Source organism: Streptopelia decaocto, assembly GCF_964273445.1.
Source record: "Streptopelia decaocto genome assembly, chromosome: 3".
Lineage (NCBI taxonomy): Eukaryota > Metazoa > Chordata > Aves > Columbiformes > Columbidae > Streptopelia > Streptopelia decaocto.
This window is the reverse complement of record NC_138656.1, coordinates 63,411,289-63,438,974: the sequence shown is the minus strand read 5'-3', so window position 1 is coordinate 63,438,974 and position 27,686 is coordinate 63,411,289. Positions and strand designations below refer to the sequence as shown.

At 39.4% G+C, this 27,686-nt stretch overlaps 1 protein-coding gene across 11 annotated transcripts in view; it reads right to left on the bottom strand.

Annotated features, from left to right (window-relative positions):
- EPB41L2 (erythrocyte membrane protein band 4.1 like 2) overlaps window positions 1-19,425 on the bottom strand; it is a 100,673-nt gene extending 81,248 nt beyond the window's left edge. For 3 of the 11 annotated variants that reach the window (XM_082047351.1, XM_082047356.1, XM_082047357.1), the window contains exons 1-2: window positions 19,360-19,422; window positions 15,266-15,343 (exon numbers count right to left, since the gene is read on the bottom strand). The gene's annotated coding sequence lies outside the window, so the exon portion shown is untranslated. Of the gene's footprint in view, window positions 1-15,265; window positions 15,344-18,370; window positions 18,474-19,353 lie in introns of those variants that run through there. The other 8 variants (XM_082047358.1, XM_082047359.1, XM_082047360.1 and 5 more) reach the window with 6 other exon arrangements.
- Window positions 19,426-27,686: the final 8,261 nt, after the last annotated feature.

Here is a 27,686-nt window from a genome sequence, read left to right as displayed (position 1 = left end):
ATTATTACAGTGAATTATTTCACTGGAACCTCCTGAAGTGCCTCAGGAGACATTCTTCTGCATTAAGTTTGCAATTAACTCTACAAAGCTATACTATAAATTCTTCACCCCTTTACAGCTGTCCCTCTGTTTACAGCTACACCTAACTGAACTGCTGCCATCAGCTACCTACGTTTTACACAAAATGAAGCTATATATTTTATGACATTTGCATTTTCCATTCAATACTGCTCTTAGTATCAGCAATATCTGTAACTTGCTAGGACTTCTCAGCCATAGGCTCATTCTTAAGTGTTTAAAAAACTATTCTCCACAATGTCAGTCATTAAGAGCTTTGTAGGTTAGTCAGCATTATGCCATAAGTATTTGGAATAGTAATTTCAAAGAGATATTTTTGCGTCTTAGTAAAATAACAAGCATTGTTACTTTCATTAAGGAATACCAAACAGGTGTATCATTGCACTGATAAGTAAGAAAGCACCATTTTTTAAACTATGATACTCATCCAGTTAAATCTTACACCATCTGGTACACCTAAAAAAAATTGCAATGCTCTTTCATTCAGCTTTTCATTGCAGTGCACAGCATGCATCAAGTGTGCCCATTCCTAACCAAGTTAAATGTTAACAAATTGAATGAACACCAGTTCCATGCCTGGAAGAAGGATGTTAGGTACCACCTAGTAAGGCTACAACTACTCATTATGATTTTGGTTTCAGATGCACCTCTCCAGCTGATGTCTAAAATGAACAATGTCATATACCTAATTTAGAGAGAAGCCCCCTATACAGCTAACTAAAATAAACAAGGGACAATGTCTGTCTTCATAGGATATGTGGAGAAAGTTGAAGCAGCACTTGCTTATGTGGTACCGGAAAAGGGTAATACAGGAAGAGTGTGTACAGTGGCAGAAGTTTCCTTAATAAGAATTGCTGCCAAAGGAATTATAACAAGTAATCAAACCTTTCTGTTTGTTTTTATGCTATGAAGATAACACAGACCTTATCTGCAAAAATCAATAATAACACTTTTCTGTCAATTAATACCAATTTAATGAATTAATTATATGATGTGGTTAACACAAGTACTAATAGTAATGTATTTTTTGTCTTGTCTATGGCTATGATCTCTTGTGAAACACCAAGTCCTCAGAACTGAGATTCAGGACCCTTGACTCAGGAGAGGTATCAAAAGATAAGGCTTCACAATCTGTGGTCCCGGCTTTGGAATCAACTTTTTCAATCTCTGTACAAAGCAATCTGGTCTTATGAATATCTTCAGGAAACAGATACACTAGTGATGTTATGAACTCAACTTTCACACTTCACACCAGATAAAAACAACCCCTCCTTTATCTATTTTTATAATACTAAGTAGCATTTAGTACCTTGATTATAATAAGATACAAAACACTTTGCATGTGGTAGATATAATTGAAAATATGGAAGACTCTACAGTTATTTCAACAGTCCTTTTATTGGCAGCACTTCAGTGCTCCCTTGAAGAAAAATAAATGTATTGTTGTGCTAATCCAATTCCTTTGAATTATGGAGTAGCTTCTGTACACAATAACCAAAGTTTTACTCTCCATAGCTTCAGCTTTCCTTGTTGCACACTTAAAAAGCTACGTTTGAGATCAAACCACAGACTAATAGATATATGATAAAATTGAGCTAAGAGCACCAACAATTTATTATTGTCAGACATTTCACACAACCACATACGTAGATAGAGAATTAACATGCCATAAAAATGTACCACATTGCATAACTTATATGAATTTTAAAAGTAAGTCAGTAGAAAAGTTTCCATTTTAAGTTCAGATACTGTTCAAAACCTAAATACCTTCTTAGTATTTGAGAAAATTCACTGGCTTTAAAAATCTTCCTTAAGAAATGCAAAGCAAAAAACCACATTTTAACCAAAATCAGAAAATGTTTTTAACTGCTCCCTAAAAGCAGTTTACAGTCAAACAAGTTATTCAAAATACTCCTTGTACATTTGTCTCCAGTCCCCCAAAGAATTAGCTTTAATATTAAAGGGAATATCCTAGATTTTAAGATGTAAGTTTTACATATTTTAAAGCAAGTCAAATAAAATACAATTTGCTTGAAGATATAAAGTTAGAAAGACATATGCCATTCCATTGTTTGGTGCTCTTCATATTCATTCCACAGAAGGATGATAAAAATTTACATAAAATACTCAAATTGTGTTAACATAACACTTTAGCTACCTTGTTAAGCCTTATTAAACATATTTATATTAATAAATTGAAGTTTCTAAAAAAAAAAACCAAAAAAACAAAAACCTCCATGCTTTAAAACAGGTACTAAACTCCTCTTGAAAAACAAAGGATACTGGACATCAAGCCTTTCCCTCAGAATCTTTCCCATACAAGTGCATCTACTCTCTTCATTTTGCTCTCTCTTCACACTTCAGAAGTTTTACTTCATTAAATGTCTAGCTATTTTAATAGCATCATCATAACTATCACAAAATCTTAACAGAAAACATAACTATGCTCCACTATTTTTGCTCCTGTTCTTGTGCAAATGGGGAAGCCACTGTCCCATCTAACAGCACCATTATCAATACACACCTGATCACTGATTGCAGACTAAAGTTAAGGACACTATGATTGGCACCAGAGGGACTTTACCAAAGATGTAGCCACATTCTTAAAAATTGGAAATAATGACCAACTTGACATTCTATAAGCAAGAAAAAACTGCTTACAAAATTTCTGGAATGCCTGTGTAGGCAATGGCATTTGTAATTCTGGGGGTTGGTGCACTCAAACAATGGTTTATAGAAGATCTTTCAGATACCATTAGATTGCAGACCATTGGTTCCATCACAACAAGCCTGAAACATCCTCAAATTTAGGCAATATTCCCAGGATATTTAACTGGGATGCAGAGAGGGTTACTACCAGCATGACTATCTTCTTGCCTTCTCCAGCTATTCCTTACCTTCTCTTTCCCCATGCACTAGGGAAGGAAAAGGAGCTAAGGAGATCAAATAGTACCCATCCCCATGGAACTTTCTACCCTGCTGCAGGCACTGGGATTTGTAATCAAAACTGTCTGGGACACAGACTGCTGCTAGATTTCCCTGCAATGCTGGCAGGCTGTTAAAGTTACAAAGAGAGATCTATGTGCCAAAATATGTACTCTTGCTTGCCAAGCATATAATCCTGATGCATACTTCCTGATAGGAAAAGGATTTAATAAATATGAGACAATTTCCTTTTCCCTTTGCTTAGAATCTTCTTTCCCACGTGCTTAAGGTCAGAGAACAAGAAGCAGCATAGCTTCCACATTTTAAAGAAGCTCAGTTAATTCTCTGCATGGAATACTCACTTCATTTGATCAAGCTTATTCTATATTTTCTTAACTCAGATGACAACCACCAGGACAAGTTTTGGAATCTAACACAGAGTCTCTGTCTCCAATCACTCATGAAACATTTGACAACATGTTGCAGGGTTATAATTATTTGGTGAATATGGCCCCATTTGTTGTCAGGCCTACTCTACTGAGTGGTCTACTAGTAGGTTCTCTCCTGGTCTGAAACAGCAAAGGAATACCTGTGAAGGACTATGGGTTTTACACTCGAGTCATGGGAAAAGGAAGTTTGCTACAATTTTTCCATGTCACACGTTTTAATTAAACAACAGGATACATATGGGTTGATGGATATCTTGCAATGCTTAAAAAAGCAACAGAAAGATAGTAAGTAGAAAGGCAAAATACATGTGTCACGGAATCAAATAACAGACAGCATTACAGTGCCTAGGCACTCAGTTTGCTTCATTATTACAGCATAGCAATGTTCTAGTAATTAATTTAGTATATGAGTAATACAAATAAAGCACTAGACAAACCAAAGCTAGGATTTCAAGAGTCCTCATTAAGGAAAAATTAAGGATAGCTAACAAATTCAAAGGATCTTGTTGAAGAACAAACATGAAAAAGGTATTAATAACCATGTGAAAACCCTGTGTCAAAAGTAATCTCAATGTATTTAAGAAAATTCTTACGTTCATAATAAGGCTTCCAAAGAAGAAGGATCAATTGCCATTTAGTTCTAACAGACAAGAGTCATCCATGTACAGAAAGATGCCAAGCAAATGACTTAAGTGTTACTAAGGTAGAGATCATGACAGTATTTTCCCCAATTTGCAACATCCTTCTGCTAGTTAACATCTTTTCCTATTTGCACAAAAAGGAGGAAATAAGACCTTTTACTCCTGACAAGCTGTCAGAGGTTTCAGTTGCTAAGTACGATCTATGCAGCTGAGTGCTCTTAAAAGTCTACAGAGGATATCGCAAAAAAGTTGACATGGCTTTTGGAACAAAAGTCAACAACACATAGATTAAGTTTGTCCAGTAGCAAGATTCGCCCAACACCAAAAGGCAGTCTACAAATACTCAGTTTTACAAGTAGTATTAACCATTATTGAAGTAAAAAGCAGGCAAAAGTGTAAAAGATTTCAGAGGGGGGAAAGCCTGCTAAAGTAAATCAGAATTCTCAACTGAAATTGGAAACTAACTTCTGTCTCCCAGTCATAACATTTCCATGGCTGCCCTAAGTCTAACTGCTGTGCCTCACGTACAGAATTTAAGCCCCATCCAACATCTCCTCAATGCATATCTGTACAAATAAATAATGATCAAAATCAAACAGAAGAAATCTCTTGCCTTTGCTTTATAAGCTAAATCATGTAACTTTTAATTTTTAACCATTAGTTTACTAAATAACAAGCTAGGCAAACTTCATATGTACATACATATGCATACATATTTAAAAGTTAAAACCCATTCTGTATATTTAGCCTCTTTTGACTAATTCTCTCCTACCCTATTACTACCATCCGAAATACCTTATACAAGCCTGGAAGATGGTCTCCAGAACCAAATACGAACCTCATGTTCTTATAAGGCATGCCAAGGTAATCTTTGGCAAAATGTACACACACCACATGTGAGAGAACATTACAGGACAGCCTGGTAGGACCCTCTCCCATATCTAACAGATGCCTATGGATTCCTGGTAGAATGGCACCATGTCCCTGCTGCGCATTATGGTTGGCAGGTTCATGCAGTTTTAGGTTCCCCAGTACAAGAGAGGTGAGGATGTGCTGGAGCACGTCTAGCAAAGATGGTTAGAGGCTTACAGCATCTGGCGTATGAGGAGATGCTGAGAAAGATGGAATTGTTTAGCTTGGGAAAGAGAAGACCTGGGGTCAGGGGATCTTATCACAGTGTATAAAGACTTGATGGAGGGTAGTAAACAGAACCAGGCTCTCCACAGTGGTACCTAATCAAATGATATGAAGCAATAGGGACGAATCAAATCAAAGGAAATTCTACTTAAACATAAGAGGGGGAAAAAATATCCTTTACTCTGACTATCATCAAACACAAGAACAGGTTGCCCAAAGAAGTTGTGGAGTCTGCATCCTTCGAAGTATTTAAACCTGACTGGACAAGGTTCTGTGACCCCACATTGTGCAGAAGGGATTGGACCAGGCCATCTCCATCTTCCAACCTCAACAATTCCATAACTCCTACCACAAATAAAATGACTAATCATGCTCTCCAAGGGAAGCAGGAAAAAAAGAAATGTTAAGAATGTCTTTATGTTCTCCTATGACAGATGCCAAGTATTTCACAAAAATAAAGCTAGTATCCCTACCTCAAACCAGCTAATAATCTAGCCAAACTGAGACCGTGAGATACTAACCATCATCAGATGTGCTAGGAACAGGATGACAAAGACTATTTTGAACTCCAACAAGAACACTGAAACATTACAATTGTTGGCCTGGTTTCCTAAAGAAATAAGACCTGTGCAGTCATACTGCCTGTTAATCTGTTATCCTTCGCTAGTAACTTTCAGGTTCAATCATGTCCCTATACTCTTCCCAGAATACCTGTCCCTTCTTCCACTGCCGTGCATTTCCTTCTTGCCCTTTAGTTTGACCAGCAGGTTTCAACTCAGCCATGCTGGCCTCTTGCCCTCACCCAGTTTCTTACACCTGGGGACTGTGAGCTCTTGTGCTCTATGGAAAGTGTCCTTAAAGATCTGACAGCTCTATTCTGCTCCCTTGTTCCTGAGGGCACTTCCCCAGAGGATCCTGTTGACTAACTCTGTAAAGATCTGGAACTTGGCTTTCCTAAAATTCAGGCTCCTGACTTTACTCTTTAGCATGCCTCATGAGTTCTTCCATTAGAACTTAGTTTCAAATATCTGAAGTCCTGATGCTTTCAGATAAACTTGAAATTAATTCTGAGGAGGATTACAAGAAGATCAACAACATAAATATTATCACCACTAGCTAAAAGAGACTAGTATTTCAGTACTCCCATATTACTAACTTCAGCTACTACTGAATATTCTATAGTGGAGCATCAGAGCAGGGAGGAAAAAGGAGAAAGAACATGAGGGGAACAATATTTCAAATCCATGAAAAACTGATTACACAGAAATTCTACTGCTTATGTCCTACATTAACCATACTACACTCATTAAAAAGTTTTTGAAATAAGTTAGCAAAAGGAAATCCAGCAACATAAGCCAATTTCAGCTGATATTAGATAGAGGAAGTCTCTAAATCCAGTTTATTCAGCTTGCAGGACTCTCATCATGAGTTCCTGGGTTTCTTCCATCCCTTCCCTATCCACCACTACACTCAGAATACAAACTAATTTATGCCTTTAACCCAAAGAAACTGCACTCAGGAACACCTGGACAGTTAACTAATGATAAAAGCACAAAGAGAGCTAGAATCTCTGCCTGCTGCAGGTATTTGAACTGATCATGCAGAAAGGATGATGTAGATTAAAAAGTACCTGTCTCCTGAATTGCTAGTTCAATAATTTTGGCCATAGATCCATTATGGTTTTGCAAGTATTCAAACTGAGTTCATGCTGATTATCAACATATCTCAACAGTTACAGCTGACAAATCTGACAAAACTTTTTACATTCATCCAGGAATTTTGGCAGCGGCCGTCCCTCAGACTACAAATAACTCACCAGCATCATTTCTGTACCCCTGTCACAAGGGCACAGAATTTGTTGCAGTTTACTGTACTGGGCGTGGTGACCTCTTGGACTGGAAGCTGAGAGCACAGCCACCATGTATGGAAACAGAAGCGTCAAGTCCCAAAACAAAAGGTTACTTTTACTCACAGCTGGGTAGTCTGCCTACTTCTGATCTGAGCACTAATGGACAGGTTCAAAGCTGCAATGACAGTTTAGACACAGACACATCTTCACATATAGCCAATACAGAAAGCACTTCAGTCTCACCCAGGGAACTGACTCTACCAACTTCCATATATTTTTCTTTTGAAGGATAACCAAGTTCAGTAGGGTATGTTAGAGATATTTATCATAAAATACATCAGAAATTCATGTGCAGCCTGTGTAGAGCTTAAGCTGCTTAATTAAGTTTCTTAACTTGGAAGAAGAGAAAACAAAAGCATATATAGAGTTAAAATATACTTGAGATTCTATGGGGAAGAGAAAAAAAGTGAAGGGTCTTTGGCATCTTATTACAAGAACTCAGCAGATCTGATTTAGAACTCTCATAACAGCATCTCAACCTTTTCCAAAAGGTCAGGAGATACCTCATATTTAATAACACTCTCAACTTCCAATGATTATGTAAGCTACAGAATACCACAGATACAATAATCATAAGATCACTAAAAAATAAAATCATTGGAAAACATTCAGAAATCTCTTAATACATCTGTCTTTACTTTCTCAAGACGCAAAAGAATCATAATTTTCACTACAATAAATCCCTCCCTAAAAGGTATTTTCTGCCTAAGAATTGCTATATTTCAACACCCTCTCTTATGCAAACTGCTGGTAGTGATTTTAGAAAGTCACCGTAACTAACCATTTTGATGCAAGAAGTTTTTTAACTGAAAAGTCACACATCTTAAAAATATGATATTACTGTTGGCAATGACAGTCTATCATAACCAGAAGAGATTAGTTCTGTAAATTAATGTTCCTGTATTTATTATACATCCTTTAAGTCCACAGCAACAACAGCCAGTGAAGATGTTTTAGCTTTATAGATTGAATTAAATGTTTAAGTCAAAATTCCCTACATAAGAGGAAATAAAACCACTCACAGGAAACACAGCAGCATCTTACTGATCATCCTTTTCTATGCTGACTCAAATATCTTATGAACACAAAACCACAATAATGCAGAGTCACTGCATTACATCAGACTGCAAGTCTCTTCACTTTTTCTACTTTACGCTGTTTAAGAATTAGCTGCTAGTCAGACCTCTGAATATCACTATTTGCATTACGATGCTAGACTAACAGCCACAAAGCCCATTATCTGTAAGAAGGAAAATAGTAGCCACATTAACCCGTGGGGTGGAACAAATACATCTTATTCTTACAGAGTAGAAAAGATGGAGAAAAAAAATAGGTGACTTTTGAACTTAAAAAAACAAAACAAAACAAAAAACAAACCACACCACCAACCACAAACACACACACAACAAAACAGAAGAAAAAAAATGCATTTTTGGATTCCTCCTTTTCTCTTACTTCTTACCCCAAACGGTTATGCCTTCCTTAGCACAACAATAAGAAACTGAAAACTAGCAGAAGTCAAAGCCAGGAGCTTGTATCTATGCACTCCACATGCATTAGTGACTTTCTCTTGCTATCACTTCTCCCTATGCAGCAACAAGCCAAAAATTTAAAGAAGAGCTTGATCTTACTGTTCTGTTCCTCCAGACTTCTACAGTAAAATCTGCAGGTGTGCTTTGAACAATAGCAGCAAAACAACAAAACATGGAAATGGTTCAAAAAAGTAACTACAACCAAATCAGTTGATCAGACTGGAAAACTGAATGTAGTATACCTGCTCTCTTGACTGAAAAGCACCGAATTGCTGGCAAAACTCTTGCAGAACCGTTTAGCCCTTTGCAGAATTACCAGCCCTTCAGGGTATCAGCATCAAAGACAGATTTATCATGTGAATGACTGCATACTCTTGAAAAGTAAGTGCAACCTATGGCAGTGCTTTTTGAGCGTAGAGACACCTGAGTAAATTGAAAGGTTTTTCAGGCAAAGGGAGACATACCTTAAAAGATAAGGCATATCCCTTTGCCTAGCAGCGTGAAAGGAGGAACAACTCTTTTCAACACAAAAGGTTAGAAGCACTGCATGAGAGCATATTCAGCTTAGTTTGATTTTGCAGAATAGTCTTTATACTGTCATCATATTGATGTAAGATCTATATAAGACTACCTCATTTGCAGTAATAGCTACATTGCCTATTTTAAACACAGAATTTTGAGGTGGCTGCTTCAATTTCTGCTAAAACCGTGAATGTGATCACCTTCATATAAAGCAACAAGTAGCCTTCCATGTTGAAGTAGTGTAGCATTTAAAAATTCCAGCTGTGGCTCAGGTAACATTTTCCTTCTTACAGCAGAGACAAAAAGTTTTGCATACCTTTGCAGTGTATCACCATCAGACCACTTTCAACTCACTACAAATGTTTCTTTAGTGATGACTAGCTGTCTTCAATTCTTCAGTAGTACGGGACTTTGTAAACAATTGTAGTGATTAGACTTAATTCAAGGGGAGATCAAAAAAGACAAGAGAACAGAAGAAAATGAAGTGGGGAGGAGAAGTTACAAAGGGCTTGCTTGGAGCTGAAAGGATGAAGAGGAGAAAAAAAACGCAGGAACCACACCTTCAGAGGATAAACTGAAATGTAGTGGAAGGAAAAGAAATCATACTCAAAACATCTGCTGAAAATGGAAGCCCGACTTCAGTTGCTTAATGTAACCTCCATACAGACTACAGATACTCAGCCTCCTACTTTAAAGGCATTGCTGTAAGTACATTCTTGGTTTAAAGGTCCCACAATAGGAGCAATTGTTCAAGAGTAGTGTCCTTGAATGATCCACAGAGTTGCCCACTGATATCATTACTTTAATTAGCTCAAATTTTGTATTGAAGAAAAAAAAACAAAACAAAACAGCAACCTAGTTAGTGGCCAAATTTGCCGTTCAAAGGTTTGCACATACAAGACACATATGATCAAAGGTACAAAAGTCACACTCTACTCTCTAAGCTCACCAAACCAGACAAAGAAATAATGAATCATAGTCAGAAATGTCTCAAGTATCTCCAGATCTAATGCACTCCTACACAGTGGTACATTTTCCCCTCATGCCATCATAGTTTACATACCATTTCATACTAATAATGCTCCACAAAAATATCTTTAAAGAAAACAAATTTCCTTAATTTTATTTTATGTTATTGAAAAGTAGAAATAATTATAATTTCAAGTCTGCAGAAAATCTAATGGCAAAACATGGTTCATCTTCTATAAAAAGTTAACTGCTAATACCATAACAACAGCAAACAACAATAACGATACAGGTGGAACTCTCATTATACTGGAATCTTGCTGTTCTAATAAAAATATATAATACCCACTAAGTTTTGTTTTGACTCAAAGTTGCTATGCTATGATTGTTTCATTTTTCATTTTATACAGGAAGCACACACTGCAAAACTTTCCAACTTCGTTTCTGTATAGAAATCAAACTAATATTGTTCTGTCATGTAAGAAAGTTACTCAAGCCCCTACAACAAGAAACTTCAGTAAGAGAATTTCCACACAATTATTCAAGTACCAGTTACATTCTTGAACTATCAGGGAATAATACTATACCTAAACACATCTGGGAAAAAAGACTTAACTGCAGAAAATCAGACATTTTGGATCTGTGTAAGAAAATTAGACTCATCTGAGTCATATTTGTTATGAAGCACCGTTGCTTTGCGCAAGAATGTAGGAACCCTCTTCTTCAAATTAGGACAAGATACTTTAAAGAACTGAAGTGTCATCTGACAGCAGACAGATATTATCACAAAACAGCACCGTCCTGCAGACGCTCCCCAGACACACACGGAGCAGCAATAGACTTCCAGGTAACTCACTGGCTCCAGCACACTGGTGGCAGGCAGAACCTGAAGCTAGTCAGCAAAATCTGCGCTTCTCTACAAGAAATTAAAAACTCCACAGCCACAAAAAAAAAAAGCTACCACACACACATAACACACATCCTACACACCATACACACCACCTTTGTTTCCCCAGAAAAAGAGGGATACTTTATTTCATTTTATATTGAAAAAAAAACAAGGGTGAGGGAAGAACTAGCAAGATGTGACAAACAACAGAAACCACTGGCAACATATTAGTACTACCTAAGACAGTGTAATTCAAAAGGATTTCTAAAAAACAGGGTATTATTCTAAAAGATGTTCTAAAAGTGCAGCAGGCCTGCTACACTACTAAGCTTCAGCTCAACTAACTATGTATTAAGAATCACCTAAGTTTACTAAAATAAAAAAAAAGCAACACACAAAAGCAAACACAACACAAACACAAGGAAAAAAAAACAACAAACAAGCACCTTTTCCACTAAAAAGTTTCCTCACAAAGAGAAACTGCAAAACTCAATTAAAAAAGGGACCAAATTTAACAGAAAACAGCATCCAATAAACAAACAGAAGGTAGAAAAAAGAAAACAGCACTCAAGGAAAATACAATTAATTCCCAATGAAAGAAGACATACGTCTTTACTAAGGTCAGAAGCGAACAAATTAAAAAAAACATGACTACATCAATGTATTTTATAACAATGTCTTGCATTAGCTCCTGATGCTTAAAACTTAAAGCACTTTTCCTATCAATCACAAGAACTATGATCACTTTCAGCTCTGAAGTAGCAGTTGATCAAAAGCACAGCCCAATGTCAGAAGAGTATTGTCAGGAAAAAGAATTGACCTCCAACATGACCATGCGAAGTAAAAAAAAAAAAAAACCCACACACACCACAACATAAAGCGAAAAAGAACCCCAATAACAATTTTTTTTTACAAAAAAAGCTTTATGAAGTTTCCTGTATCTTATAGAAGAAGTTTTTATCAACATCATTTTTGTGTCAACCAAACTACCCTTAAGTTCTTAAATAAAAATATTTAACCATCTCTCCTAATGACAACCCACAAAATAGGCAATACAAAAGATTTACAATACCTTAACTTGGTTCTTTTTTTAGGTTTCTGTTCACTCTGAACTGCAGGAAAGTTGTTAACCCTTCACCTACACAACAATTTTTTTCCTCTACAATTTTTCTCATTAAACATTAATGCTTTCTATAAGATAGCCTCAAGAATACCATAAGCAGAGAAACTACACTGTGAAAGTAAGCCCAAATATCCAACAGCTGAAGTGAATTAACATGACATAACTAGAGGTCCAAAATAGGTTTAATACTAAAGTCATGTGCAATTGCAGTTTTTGAAAAAAGGAGTAGTAGCACTGATATATAGCAATCCCAGCCTTGATGTGAGCAGCTGCCTCTGACCATTATGTAGCTAACCTGTCTCTTTGACAAAAGATTACTGCAATACAAAAGCGTTGACCAAAGAGAGGACAAAGCAGCCCTTCAGACCAAACAAGGACTTAAGTACAAAGTTTATGCTACAACATTCTTTGGGTTTTCCCCCGCCTCCTCTTTTTCTCCAGACATTGGATTTGCTTCAGATTCATAGTCCTATAATGCAATATCCTACCAGGAAAAGCACCCAAAAAGCCATATAAGAAAAAAGGATCCGGTCCTCTAAGGGAAGATCAATGATACAGAGGCTTGTTATTTTGCCACGTTTCTTTAATTGATTGATGACAGAGCATTTACAGTATTATTTAAGTAACTCACTTAAGAACAATTTCAAAAGGAGGAAGCCAAATGGGATAAAACAGCTTCTTTCAGCTGAGGAAACAGCAAATAGTTCATTTACAAGCTATGTCTACAAAGGACAAAACAATATATTTGGAAATTGAACAAGAACTTTCAGATCCAAATTTGAATTGTTCAAACTCACAGGACTTTGCAGGACATACTCAGTTATTGAAATTATTTTATTAATGAATCCTTACTTTTGGAAGTAGCTAGAAGCAATAAAAATGTTCCAACAAATGTGAAACCCAAGTGCATATTTTTATAATAAAATTTTAATTTTGGTTTGATTTTCAGAAGGCGGGCAGATACATGCTGAGTCAACCAGAATGTAAAGGTCTGCCTAGTATGAATTCAAAGGCTTGTAATACGAATATATATTTTAAATCCCATATACAGGATAACTGAATATTTCAAATTAGAGAAAGCTGTTCTTATTTTCCATTGCGGTAAGAGAGCACATGATGCATTTTAAAAACATACTGAAGAATGTTATTAAAAATACAAAACCTATGTTCTTAAAACGTTGTAGTCAAATTCTTATCCAGGCCACTAAAAAGAATACCACAGTTATAGTCTATACTTCTCAAGCCACAGTAATGGGATAGCAGTAATTTACAGTAAAATCTGGTGTTACATTTAGCTGTACAACACTGCTAATTACAGAGTAATTTCAACAATAAATATTTGGTTAAACTCTGCTTTGTCATCAGTGCAAGCAATTTAAGATGAAACTGATCTTTCAGAGAGTCCACACTTTTTTTTTAGAGTCTATTTTTATTTTCTGGTAACTGAACATCTTTTCCTACAGAACATTTCTCCAGAACTACTGCTTTGCGAACAGCAAACCACATAGACAATGTCAGAAGCAAAAGGAAAGATTCGAACCTTGAGCACCAAGGCAATCCATAGATTCCTTTAAACTGTCCTTAGCTAACCCTATTTTATAATACAGTGCCAAAGTCTTTTAACAATGACCTTACGGAGTGCACAGGCTGCATCACTTAGTAACAGCAAGGTAAGTTAAAAGACAGGTCACATCACACCCCTCAGCAAGAATCCAGGGAGGACAAAACAAGACAAACACAAGCACCATTGCAGATATAACATCAAGTAAATCATCCAGTTAATGTCCTACACACTGACAAAGAACCCTCCAGCTTTAAAGAGAAGATCCTCCTGGAGTGCTCCTTCATGAGGTCTCTGAGGAGCCAAGCTACTATTAATGAAAGCACTACAAAGAGATGAACAGCAGTAGTACCTTATCTCCGTTAGAAAAAAAAAAAATCACCAGCCAAAAAAACTCCCCAAAAAACACTACTACCTGCTTCTGAGAATATTCAGAGCCAGCTGATCAGTTTTTATACAAGAGGCCAGCTTAACCAAAGTCAGGCCTTCAAAGCATCACATACTTGAGTCCGGTCACAAAACATAATGCCATCAAAGAAAGTTGTGATGTGCAGAGGGGAAAGGGTAGGCATCTGAAAGTCTCCTCTAGGAGACCTCATAAACATTACCTATAATTGAGTCCTCTAGTCTTAAAAGAATGAGAAAAGATCTAGCCTCAGCTTTCCTCCAGAACTAGGAAAAAAAAGGTTTCAGGACTGTAGAGGCAAGAAGGTAAAGAGAAACACTTGAGAAGAGAGACAGGATTTGAGTTTTGTTTTGTTGGAGTTTGAAGTTTTACATATAAAGTCCATAGATTTCTTAAGACTGTTTCTATTTTCAAGGTAGTATGCCAGACGTAGAGAACTACATAAAGAATATAAAACAGAGAAACCAAGCCATGAGTTGTAAACTGAAATTAGAGAAAGCTATCCAGAATTACTGTCAACAATGTCTATAAAGCTTCTTGGGGAGGTAGCAGTACTTACAGAGTTGCTGTAATGCCGTGTTTGTATAGGGCCACTAAAACAGCAGACACTACTGCAACAGAAACAAACTTCTTTTTCCCCAAGTCTGTTAAAATAAACAAGCTGGAATTCTTGCTGAGCTGTCCCACTTGCATTACATGAAAGTCTATAATCTCATACCATACACAGAACATACTTTTCTCATTTCACTAGCCAAACACAATGGCTAATTTCAATTACCCAACAGTAATTAACCCGTATTCTGTTGACATGGCCTTCACCTAGTCTGTAAATGCAAAGCATTCAAAGACAAGGTGAAGTCTATGAAAGAAATGAGTTACTAGTAAAACTACCATCACAGAAGAGTTCGTATCACAAAGTTTTTAATAATTTAAGACTTGCTAAAAGTCAAAATATTTACTGTATCAGTATGTTCTTTCCTGCATAATATTACAAAACTGTAATATAATGCAAATTTATCACATCAACAGCAAAAATATTTTGAGAAGGTGAAACAGAACACAGAACTTCACCTATGTAGTAAATTCCTACAGTGAATTTTCTGATATTAAAAAAAATCACGAGTTACCTTTCACTCAGAGGAAGTCTTGAAGATTAGTAGAATGCAACCAACAACAACTGGATAACAGCACAGTATCTTCTTTACCTATAAGAAAGAGATAAATTTGGAGTCAAATCACACCAAAAATTATCCCACTGAGTAAATTTTAAAAGGTAAGTGAAATTGAACTATGCTTAAACAAGTAATATATTTTTAAATGTGAACACCATTCCAAATAGGAAAAAAAAATGCAATCATTTAAACTACACTTTGATTTTCTCTTTTTAAAAAGTAGAAGTGTTGCTGTTTATAGCAAAGTCTAACACACTTAAAGTCAAGAGGAGTCTTTTCTTCCAATTTAGAAGGCCAGAAATAACCGCTTACAATGCAGTTTGATTTCTCGTATAACCCAGGCTATAACACAATCACACGCTCTCACATCCCCTTTTCTTGCTCCCATCCCTTCTTGTGTCCAACCATTGTGCAAGAATACAATGGAGAGTTTTCCAACACTGCTTTGCTTGCGTTAATTTTGCCTGTGATGAGGAAGCAAGCCCACCTTCTCTCTTCTTGCTCCCTCCAACTTATGATCAGACCCAGAATAAAACCACCATTCGAATTAGTATATCTTAGGAAAGCATTCCATCTTGCTTTAAAAATATATAATGGCAAATAGGCTACACACAACCACCTTTGGTAAAATAATTTTTACCCTCCTGAAATTTACACATAGTAAACTAAAATGTAGAAAACTTGTCCTCTTTCAATAATTAGAGTAATGCTGTATGCTACAGACATAACTATTAACAACGTAAACAATTTAGATCCTTTTCCTGGCACTGAATCCTTTCATAGCCACTATTATCTGCTCTTGTCCACATTACAGGTAAATATGTCACAATTTTTTTTCCCCCCCCTCTCCTTTTAGTCCCTAAATAATCAATCTTTTGTAGTGAAACATGCTTCCCAGTTCTTGTAACATTTTAAATGTTTTCAGTTTATTACTATCGGCTTTATAAAGTTTAACGCCGAAAGTTAACACAGAATTCAAAAAGGAATCCCATAAGCACCAACTACAGAAAGATTTTATTATCTTATATTTTATGTTGTTTATATACCTAGTTTGATTTCTTTGCACAACTTAAAGACAACTTATGTTCAAATTATTATTAACCACAATCCACAATACCTCCTTTAAATGTCTGCCCTTCCCAGAAAATTTTTCCATTCTGCACCTATGACCCACATTCTTCACCCTTAAACGTACGACTTGCGAGTTGCCCAAATGAAAAATGCATATTTTGCCTATGTCCACACTCACTACATGATTCAGATCATATTGAATCCAATAAGTAATACAATTATTCTTCAGGTTGCCCTCCCCGAATGAGAGCTATTCAGTCCATAGTGTTGCCACCTAAAACCCACATAACAGACATCAGTAAGTCTGACCAGCTTCAGAGACCTGCCCTTGTTTGCTCCTACTTTTTAAGTTATATCAAAAAGTGGTAACAAAATTCAAAATTTCTTATTAATTGACTGCACTTGCTGAAGACTTACCAAATTAGAAGTGGAACAAAAGGTAAATTTCCAAAGGAATGAAGCCTGGAAGTCTATTCCATGTGGCCTTGGCTGTTAAGAAGTTTGAACTCTTTTCTCCAACACATGTGCACACAGAATGTGTACATTTTGAAAGCCTTGTCTAGATCATTCTAAATAACATTGTTAAAGTGCAAGCTTGTTTGTCACAGGTACAAACTGCTGATATATAAACTTCAAGATCCATAACCTCTGAAAACACAGAATGGAAGGCCATATTCTAAGCCCAAAGGCTCCTGCATAACCCAGCATGCCACAAAACAGGTTTTGAACTGGATTTGTTCTATAACCAGTTGGCTCTGTAGCTTAGGGACTAAATTTATGTGCTGCTTGAAACTTCAAACTATTACACCAAAGGATCCAGCTTTATTTTTTAGATAGTTCCTGTTTAAAAAGTACTTTGCCATTTTAAACTCTCCAAATCCAGAAATATGCAAGTTTATGAGAATTTGCTGAAGGTTAAGTTTTGCAAAATTACGTCCTTGTTGCATTTCACTAACACTCTGGAAGCACCTATGCTAGCAGACAAGAAAATAAGGCAGTAATGCTAAGCAAAGCACTATATGTCAATGAAAAAAAAAAATCTATAAATTACATGTTTCTAATAAAAAAATGGGTCTTGAGACAGCTTTATAAGAAAAAACATCCTCATTGAACTGCTTGCTAGTCATTGCTGATATCAAAGCACCTTAATCTAAACTTACTCCCTAGCTGGCTATAACTTGTTCTCTGGCACTGATTTATTTCAGAGGCAGTTTCTGGAAATCATAATTATTAAGACTACAAACCCTCAAGCCAGCTCCCTTTATGTCAATCAGCAATCATTCATAACATAGCCTCCTTTAAGTCCATTCTAGCCATACCCATGTATGCACAATACTGTTAACATCAAAAGGGATTACCTTCAACTTAGTGGGATCTTCACCTGTGGAGAGCTGCTGCACTAAAAATGTTACCACAGTGTTAACAGCTCTTCTGAGAGTATTCAGACTTCACAGTACTGTAATCAAAGCTTTAAGAAGAACAATAATAGGAAAAGAACTTTGGGCTTAAAGTTATAAATAACATCTCAAGTTTTTTAAAGACCTCTGTGCACAGTGTTCAGGCAGAGGCCAGATCACCCCATTTCGAAAGGTAGACTATTTTTTATCAAACAGCAGATAAAGAATATACAACAGGGTTCTACAATGATTTTTATTCTAATCCTGAAGAGAAAGGAAATTAGGAATGTACAGTCTTCCTCAGTTTCACCCCCTACCTGATTATTGATAAACAACTTCTGTGCAGGGTCTATTTAAGGATCAAAAAGGGAGGGAACAAAATGAAATGGTGATTGATGTACCTGTAACGTGGACAAGAGCAGGTACTTGGGGCTATGAAAAGATTCAGTGGCAGGAAAAGGATCTAAATTGTTTAGATTGTTAATGGTTATGTCTGTGGCATACAGCATTACACTACTTATTGAAAGAGAACAAGTTGTCTATATTTTAGCTTCCTACGTGCATATTTCAGTAGAGTAAAAATGATTTTTACCTATTTAGCTCACTTTTCTGCCGTTTCTCACTTCCAGCTCTAAGAAAGAAACAGCCGAAGATGCAAACAGATGAAGTTATCAGAAGTGGTGCTTTAAAAAAAAAAAAAAATCACAACAACAACCACCTCTCCTCGCACAGCATCCACAACAACAACCTCTCCTCGCACAGCATCCACACGACGGGTGCGGGAGAGCAACCAACAGAAATCGGGGCAGATTTTCGGAGAAAAGCACTCCTCTCTTTCGCGCCTCAGACCAGGAGGTGGAAGACGCAAAAGCGCCGCAGATGCGGGGCCAGTGGTGACCGCACGTCCAGCCCCGGCCGGGGCGCACCGCCGAGCCGCCCCTCGGCAGGGTGGGCGGACGGAGGCTGCGGGCAGCGCCCGCCGCGCGAGGGACATTTGAAACTGAGCGGCGAGAAGCAGCTCCGGGCGGTTGGCCTCGGCTCGCCGAGACCAGTGCACAAACCCCCGCGGAAAGGAGGAACGAGTCAGCCGCACAGAGACCCCTGCCCACCCCAAGAGAAGGAAAAAGGCCCCACCGCCCCGAGGGGCTCCGGCGGGGAGGGGATCTCCCCCGCCGCGGCCGACGCTCCGGACACGCTTCCTCGGCGCCGCTGCCGCCCCCTGCCGTCCCCGCTCCTCCCGCGGCCAGCCCCGGCTCTGACAGCCCCCAACCGACCTCCCGCCCGCCCAGCAGCCGCTCAGGGCCGGCAGAGAGGCGGCAGCTCCGACCGCAGTTACGACCGCCCGGCCCGGCTCCGCCCGCGGCGCAGAGCGGGAGAAAACGCCGGACGGGTCCGGGGAAAAGTGGCCCCCTCGGCGCACGGCCGCCCCCCCCCCGCAGCGCTGCGGTGGCTCGGACCCCCCCCGCGCCCTCCGTTCCCCACCACCGTCCCCAGCACCCCCGTTCCCCACCGCTTCGCTGCGGGCCACACTCCCCCAGGGACCCGCTTCCCCGCTCCCTCCCGCCCGCTCCTCACCGGTACCTGCCGCCCAGACACCCGCCGCTCGCCCTCACATACGAAATTGCAGCGGCCAAAACGCAGCCCTCCGCCCAGCCCGGGAAAAACCCCGCCGGCCACGCCCCTCAGCCAATCCGCGCCCCGCTCGCCCCCGCGCCCCGCCCCCGTCACCTCCTTAGCCCGGGCCTCCCCGGCGCCGGCCCGTCGGCTGCTCGCTCCGCCCACGCCGTCGCCGCCGACCCCTGCCCCGCTGCCATTGGCTGGAGCAGCCGTCAATGATCAGAGTGGGCGCTTCGCCCCCGCCCCCCCTTCCTGAGCCATCTCCAACCGCCACTACCTTCCCGGGATCGGGGCGCTTGCCCGGCCGGCAGCTGCAGCAAAGTGGCATGTGGGCTGGGGGACACCCGCATTGGAGGGGTGGCTACTTGGGAGCGCCGCTGTGTAGGCAGGGCCCCGGCTGGCCGGGCACGGGGCTGGCCGTGCGGGCGGTGAGATGTCGCTGTCCCTGCAGCGACTGTCGCAGCGGCGTTTCCACGCAGACTCGTGACCCGCTGGTGCTGCGCGGGGGAGCGCTGGCCGGGCTGCGGGGGAGCCCGGTGGCACCGCGACCCTGCGGGCGGGAAGCGCAGCGGTAGCTGCGGGGAGGCCGTTGCCTCTCTCAGCCCAGAGCTCCCCAGACCCCCCCTGTCTCAGCCCAGAGCTCACGCTGCCCCCAGCAGGGCCCCGATCCTCAGGAAGGACACGGACACACCGGAGGGATCTCAGAGGGGTGGCCACCCGTCCTGTGCGGGCCGCTTTGAGGGATAGGGCTGTCTCAGCCTGGGGAAGAGACCACACTGGGGGGGCTAACAGAACCGCCCCAAAGCCCATGGGGAGGTAGCCACGAAGACGCAGCGAGGGTCTTCACTGTGCTGCACAGTGGGAGGCTGACGGACAACAGGTTTGAGTTGAGAGGTTCAGGCTCGGTGGAAGGCAAAGCTTTTTCATGCTGAGGACATTCAGGCGGTGGAGCGGGTTCCTCGGGGGTTTTCCACGTGTGAGGGGGGACAGCCCTGAGCAGCCTGGCCTGACCACGCTGCTGGCCCTGCTGTGGGCAGGAGGTTGGACCAGAGAGTTCTTTACAGCCTGAATTTTCTGACCATCTACACTCTTGATGGGGGTTGTCTTCCACTTGGCTAAAGACTTTCAGGTGCTGTTGCGGATGTTGACTGCTGAAAGGCCTGGATATGAAAAACCTGACAGAGTGTGAGGGCAGTCGCTGTGCTGCATGGGCTGTAGGCCCCGGGAGTGCTGTGGGTAGTCGGCTCTTGACACCTTCCCCACCCAAGGGCAACTGCCTTACCCTAACCCTTCGTGCCCTCCTTTAAACCATGTATTAGCCTTTTCATTCTTTTTGTAACTTTTCTTCCAGCATATGAAAGGTGTATCAAATCTTGGACCACAACGTGATGGTCTGACCTGCAATTTGTGCGTGTATGTACAAGAAGGAAAGAAAAAGCTGGGAGAGAAATGTAGTACTAACAGGTGTAAAAAACAGAACTCAACAATAAAACAACAAAACAACTGCCTAGTTAAGAAAGCAAGGCCTCTTTTAGCTTTGATCTTTTCTCATTAAGAAAATTATTTATATTACATGAAGTCATACTGAATTTGCAAAATCTAGCATGCAGTATATATTGTCTGTATAACTTCATCCCTCTTATGCATTTTAACCTAAAGTTAACTACAGACTTCCATCTCACTGTCATATGCACACTAAGCCATGCCTTTTTAGTGCACAGAATAGATTTTTCTACTTTGGAGCAGAGCTGTGCAGTAAAGTAAGCTATTTTCCATGTAAGCCCTGTGTCATTTCTATGAAAATTAGAAGTGGGGGGGAGGGAGGGAAGGATCATGACTGAGGCTGCTGAGTGTTCTTTGCAGAATTCTAATGAAATTGTAAGAGATGATGTTTTCTTTATTAAAAATGTGTGATGCCATGCGCTACATTACTTGAATCTGATTTTGTGAAGGGGTTGAGTGATGTGTTTTCATAATTCCAGTCTTAAGATGCTGAGGTCTCATTTAGAGTAGCTTACTACTGAAAATGAAGTCAACAGGCAGTATCACATAAATACTCTGGGTATTTCATAATGTGTAAGATAAAGAAATCAAGTCCTGTTTGACACTGATGAATACATCTTCTTTAATCTTGGTGCTTCAGAAGTAAAAACAACCCTGCAGCTCATGGGAGTGCTGTTAAAGGAAATTAATGTAAGCACACAGAGAAGCAATGAGTTGGCAATGAATAGAGAGCAGGCAGTATTAGATATCTGTGCTTAATTCAGCATTGTTCATTCTGCATCCAGTGAAAGAGGCTAGGGACCAATAATTAAAGAAGGAATTATAATGCATGTGCACAAACAATTTTAATTCTGACAAGCTATATTGCTTGATGTTGTAATCTTCACATTTCATTTATTATAGTGTATTATTTAAAGAGAGCTAATGAAGTATTTTCAGTATCTGTTGCTCCACATTCAAAAACAGCATTTTAAAAACCTTCAACTCTTTCACAGAGGAAATGGAGTATCACTTTTCTTTTTCAGGGAAACCAGTCGCTGTGGTTCTTTCTTTTATATAATAGATGCTATAATTACCACAGCACCAACTGGGTTAGGATTTTACCTCTAGATGCTTTTTATATGCAGAATAGTCTCTAAAACTCTATGCATGATATTCCCTGTTTCATTCCTCAGATGCTTTAACATCTCTAGGCATGAAGGAATGACAGCAGAGTATGTGCCAGTTCCTCAAAAAAATAATAGAGCAGCTTCACATGCCTTCCTAAGAACAGTAACTACTACTTTTAAAGGCTTAATATACAGCCACAACAGGAGACACTTGGTGTCTGAAGCTTTCTGAGGATACCTGAGTTTGCACCATCCAAACTGCTTTTTCTTATTGCTAGTACTTGTGTGGCTGCCAGTATTTAATACCATTGGCCTGAGCAAGTTTAATTGGCACAGGACTAAAAACAGCTGCGCTTGCAACAATCTTGTCTTCAATAAGGTTCCCTGTGTTGCTAAAACCAGTGGAAATGCCGATAGTGACATTTTCCTAGATTAGAAAATTCAGGAAGACTTTAAAAGAAACAGCTTGAGACTTGTCTCTTTTTGCTCCTTTCCTAAGACAGGCTCGGACACCTCTGATGAGAATATCCATTTGTAATTATAGACTACTTGATGCTGAAAGAAAACAAGACATAGGGAAAAATACTCATTCTGCCTTCTTGTATGCAAGGATTTCCCCATTTTAGAGATTTTGAATCCAGCCTCAGATGTTGACCCATCAGGTACAGCCCAAACCAAGAGACAATTGATATCGCTGCAGTGTGAAGGCATGAGTTCTCTCACACCCCAGCTGTGGTGCAAATGCAGCAATCCTTCTCTGACAGCTCTTATATGGTGATTATAAGCTGATAAATGTAATTGTGGGGTTTTGGAATTACTAGGATTCCACTCTTGCAGACACTACTGGTTACAGTACTCTTTCTTGTGAGTGCACCGTCTGAATTGCAAAGATTCTTGCTGGTTACTGCTATACTGACTTGAGGATTGTCCTCAAGTTAAGACATGTTGCCTCTAAAGAAGGAGATGTTGTTTGTCAGACCATACCATTAAAGAAAAGAAGCTCGCTTTTATCGCTGGAAGAAAAAGCACACCTTAAGGGCCTATGTGACTTCTATAGCAATAGAAGTTGTAGAGTAAGGAATGCTAAAGGCAAAACACAAAATAACACAAAATCCAGAAGATGAGCACTATGTGATGTAAGGTAAATACAGTGAATTTAAACTCTTTATATTCAGCTGGAGGGGTGGGAGTGGGAAGAAAATTCCATGGGAAATACATGTTGGTCATGAAATTGATACCCATAGGTGTCTTTTATCTTTAGATTCCCCATTTGTTTGATTTTGTAGTGGTTTTGTGTCAAAATCAATGCCACAACATAAATTTCCCCGAACAGCAAAAAACAACTAGTAGTTCAAAGTGACTGTTGATGTGAAAAGCCTGTATTCTCTTGATGTTGCTGCTTGGCATTGCTACAGACTGGGTAGTGAAGCGGATAACAAATATTGGCATGGGTAAGTGGCAAGTGTTGCTGAAGACCTAGATTTTGTTTGTAGAGCAAACACCCACAACAGACGGAAAGATCCAAACTGGCAGGCCAACCAGGGCTCAAATGAGTTATGCCAAAAGAAATGTAGTTGAAACATTATTGTGTGGTAATAAAGTAGAGGATGAAAGCCATTAAGAAAGAAAATAATTTCCTTATTTCACAGCTCCACAGACCAACCCATGGAGATTCCAGAGAAAAAGTAATTTTAAGAAAAGCAAAGTATGTGTGTCTTTGTAACTTAGTAAAAACAAGATTGCTGCGTATCTGGGATTTTGACTGCAAAGCTGTTAACTCTCAGTTCATACACAATCTCTGTTAACATCTCTCTAAAATGCTTCTGATTCTAATTTATTTAAGTACTGATGAAAGCTTTTAGGCTCTGGTTGGAGACAACTTGTCTTCAGCAAGTCAAAAGATGTGATGGATAAATTTGGCACATACACACTAGCTGCAGCTTTTAGGTGTAAGTCCATAAAAGTGAAAAGCATTTGGGATGAGAGCAGGAACACCTTGTAAAGAGGCCAAAACAACTGTCTCTGTCATACAGTGTAGAAGAAAAGCTGAATATAAAAGAGAGGATTGGAAAACAGTGCTGTCTGTCTAAGACATCAAATTTAGCGTGGAAAGGAATAGATAAAATGGATTCATGTGCATTAATAACAATGATAATAATGACAATCTAACTTGCAGAGGCACATCCTATAGCTGTCTCATTAAGATAATTCAGGGAAGTAGCCTTCATGTTCTTTGTGCAGGGACGTAGCTGCTCTTGCCTCATCAGGAGATTTCTGTGTGCCTGTATAAGCTCTGATCTCTAGTCCTGCTGTAAGAATTGTTGCTATAAAAAGCCTGCAGATCATGCTGATCATGCTGACATGATTTCCTCCTGAAGGTAAAGATTTTCTTGTTTTGACTTTTAGTTTGCAATTTCAGAGTTAGTGCGCGGGGTCGTATGAGAGATGGACTCTCAGCTGACAAAAGCTATGGATAATTATTACATTTGTGAGGCATTTTCATGGGGCTGATAAATACAATCTTAGAAAAAATGTAGGCTGGAAGGAATTGTTTTTATTTATATTGGAGTCCCATGAGAGCTGTGCCAAGTAGGCTAAGGTCCCACCCTGGTCCCATTATCCTCAATGGGTATTTATGTCACCAGCGTAGTATCTACCACACATATTCCTAGAATCATCCAGCTGAAGAGCCCGAGACCAAGCTGTGGGCAGCCTTACCACTTAGCAACATTCAAAGAAACCACAGCTGATTATAACTCAGTATAAATCACTTAACACCTTGTAAGAACACATTTGCCAGGACTCTTTAAAGAAGTTATTGTATCACTGTGTCCTATGGTAGGAAGCCAAACCATTCACTAGGAATTCTTTGGAAAGAGCATATCTCAATGTGACAGAACACGTAATGAGAGAAGATGACATTGGTTAGTTAGATGAGTTACATGTCAATCCCACAACTCTGTCTTGGAGTCTTGGCCTCACTACTCCAACAAATTCAGAATATGCATCAGAATACTTGTAAAGAAATAAAATCAAATTCCTGCTAGAACTTTGAACAAATTATTTCTTTACTTTCTCTATTGCTTTCTAAAACGTTTTCAGTTTCTATCACTCACTGACTTCATTTTCCTGCTAAGTTTTGAAACTTTCCAATGGCAAAAAGTTAAAAGCAGGAATTCACAACATAGACACAAAATCAAATCAGCAAGTCCCCTAAAAACAATGACCAAAAAACTCAAGTAGCAATGGTACTTATAATTTTAGTAAAGGGGGAAAAAAACAAATTTGATATAATATCCAAGCACTTACATGCTTCATGAAACCTAAAACTTTTTCAAAATAACAAGCATATCCAGCATCGAGTCTGTGTCTCTTCTTCAGTGTGTGCTGAGGATCCTCTAACTCAAGATTTCCCAGGCTGAGGACCACAGAATACTGGTGGTGTGGGTCACCTCCTGTTTCATTTTTGGAACAAACAGGGACAACCACAGCAACTGTTCCATTGGAAAAGTAATGGTAAGAAAATATTTAGTCATTCCTAACTGTTCCAGCTGCAGTTCTGGCCTTTACTTTCTCTGCAAGGACAATGCATACAAGAGGCAGTGAAGATACTTATTTCTGTCCCATTCCAAGTGCTTAAATAGGATTCCCGACTTTTCCTGAATACACCTCCAGGTAACTGGAAGCAAGAAAGCAGCACTTTGTGTTCTATCAATTATCTACGGACGATTAAAAAATTGCATGCTGATGCCATCTTGGAGATCACTACTATGGAAAACACAAAGAAGCCATGTGTCTGTAACTGTAATAATAAATCCACTTATCTTGATCATGACATAAAACTTCTCCAACAGGTCAATCTTACTGATAGCTCATTCCACTGATTTGAAGATCCAGATATTTCTAGAATATCTAGAATTCTAGATATTTCTCATCCTAGTACTTGTGTGACAACCAAACTCCTCCTCATAATGTGACTGTGTTCCCACATTTGTGTAAGCCTTTCACACAGCAAAGAAAATATAATTAATAGGGAATGTATTTGTAGCAGCAGGAGAAGAAAGGCATATTCAGGTTGGTATAAGTATGTAAAAAGAGTCTAAAGTTTCCTGATTAGCAAGGGGTTTATATTTATTCATAAAAATGTGTCACTGGAAGTGCAGCATGTTATGTCTATTTTGTAACACTTCATCATGACTAAGAGATAATTTTTTCTTCCAAATAACTGTTGTTTTCTCAGTGCAGTCCCAGTGTTCCTTTCTTAGTTTATCCACATGTTTTTCTACAATTATGTGTGTTTTTGTAAGCACACATTTCCAGTATCTCTGAACTTGCTTCCCAGGGTATGACCCAATCATTAAGGCTGAACCAGTCAAGTGATTTAACATACAGGGATTTCAGGTAGGGTGTAACCGGAGGAGGGAATGCAGCCCACCCAAGTCTCAGCCTGTGAACGCCAAGTTTAAGTAAATTTACTAGCAGGCCTTTTCCCTTTACCTCCTCCCCCCAACAACAAAACATATAATCAAAAGGTGAAGAGTTCAGTTATGGAACAAACAGGACCTCTTTAAAAATATGTAGCTGGCTGTAGCCAAAGACAAACTATGATGTCATTGGGTGGGAACTTCCCCTCACTGTATGCGAGCAGCGTTGGAGTGATGTGATGCAAGATGTGAATAAAATCACCGGAGTGATTTAATATATTCTGGGGTTTAGTTGTTACAACTAATCTGCATTATCAGTGATTTTCTGTTTTATTCACTCTTATGACTTGTTCATCTGCCATAAATTGGGGGCCACACAATTTTCCATTCCTAGCCATGCTACTCTCATACACAGACTGAAAGCTAATCTGATTTGCAAAGTTGTCAATCACAGCATTGATTACATGGTAGATAGTGGTGTTAATGCAATCATTAAATGGCAAGCAGCTTTTGCAATGTTTTCATTGAGTAGCTTCTAGGGCCCCATCCGTATTAGAAGCACGGCTGATTCAGGGAACCTGGCTATTGACAAGTTACCCTATAACTCGGTTTTAACATTTGTATTGATTGGCCCAAGGTTGCCAAGACCTCAGTCCTGCAGACCTTTAGGTACATAGTTCATATTTTCTGTCTGTTTGCAGAGCTAGAAACTGGTTTTGCCCACAAGAGATTTCCTGTGCAGCCAGTTAGGCTTAGACACCTTTATAGCAAATTCCTTGAGAAAAGGCCATGTGTGGTGTTGTCAGCAAATGTGTCAGAAAAATATAGTTTAAAGAAGAATTGGTACTTATGTTGATGTCTCTAATTCTCACTCGTCCATGTAAGACTTTAATGGTGATAAGAGAAACAAAGGTGAAATCCTGGCTTCACCACATCACTAAAAAACAACCTCTCTTGACAGCAATGGGGCCTGAATTTTGTCCTATATGTTTTACACTGAAATATGGTGAGCAGTGTGAATCAACTCTTTTACCTTTGAGACCTTAGTTCAAAAGAAATTGAAGAAGCAAATTAGCTTGCTGGGTTTATTTCTACTACTGTATGGGCATTTATCTGTAACATTAAACTTCCACACAGTGTTTTCTTTTCCCATAGAAAGATCAGCATTAACTATTAGAAGTTTCCTTGGTCTGCAATGAATTACATTAGTATACATGTCTGAGAGAGATCCAGATAAAACATCCAGCTCTTTTAC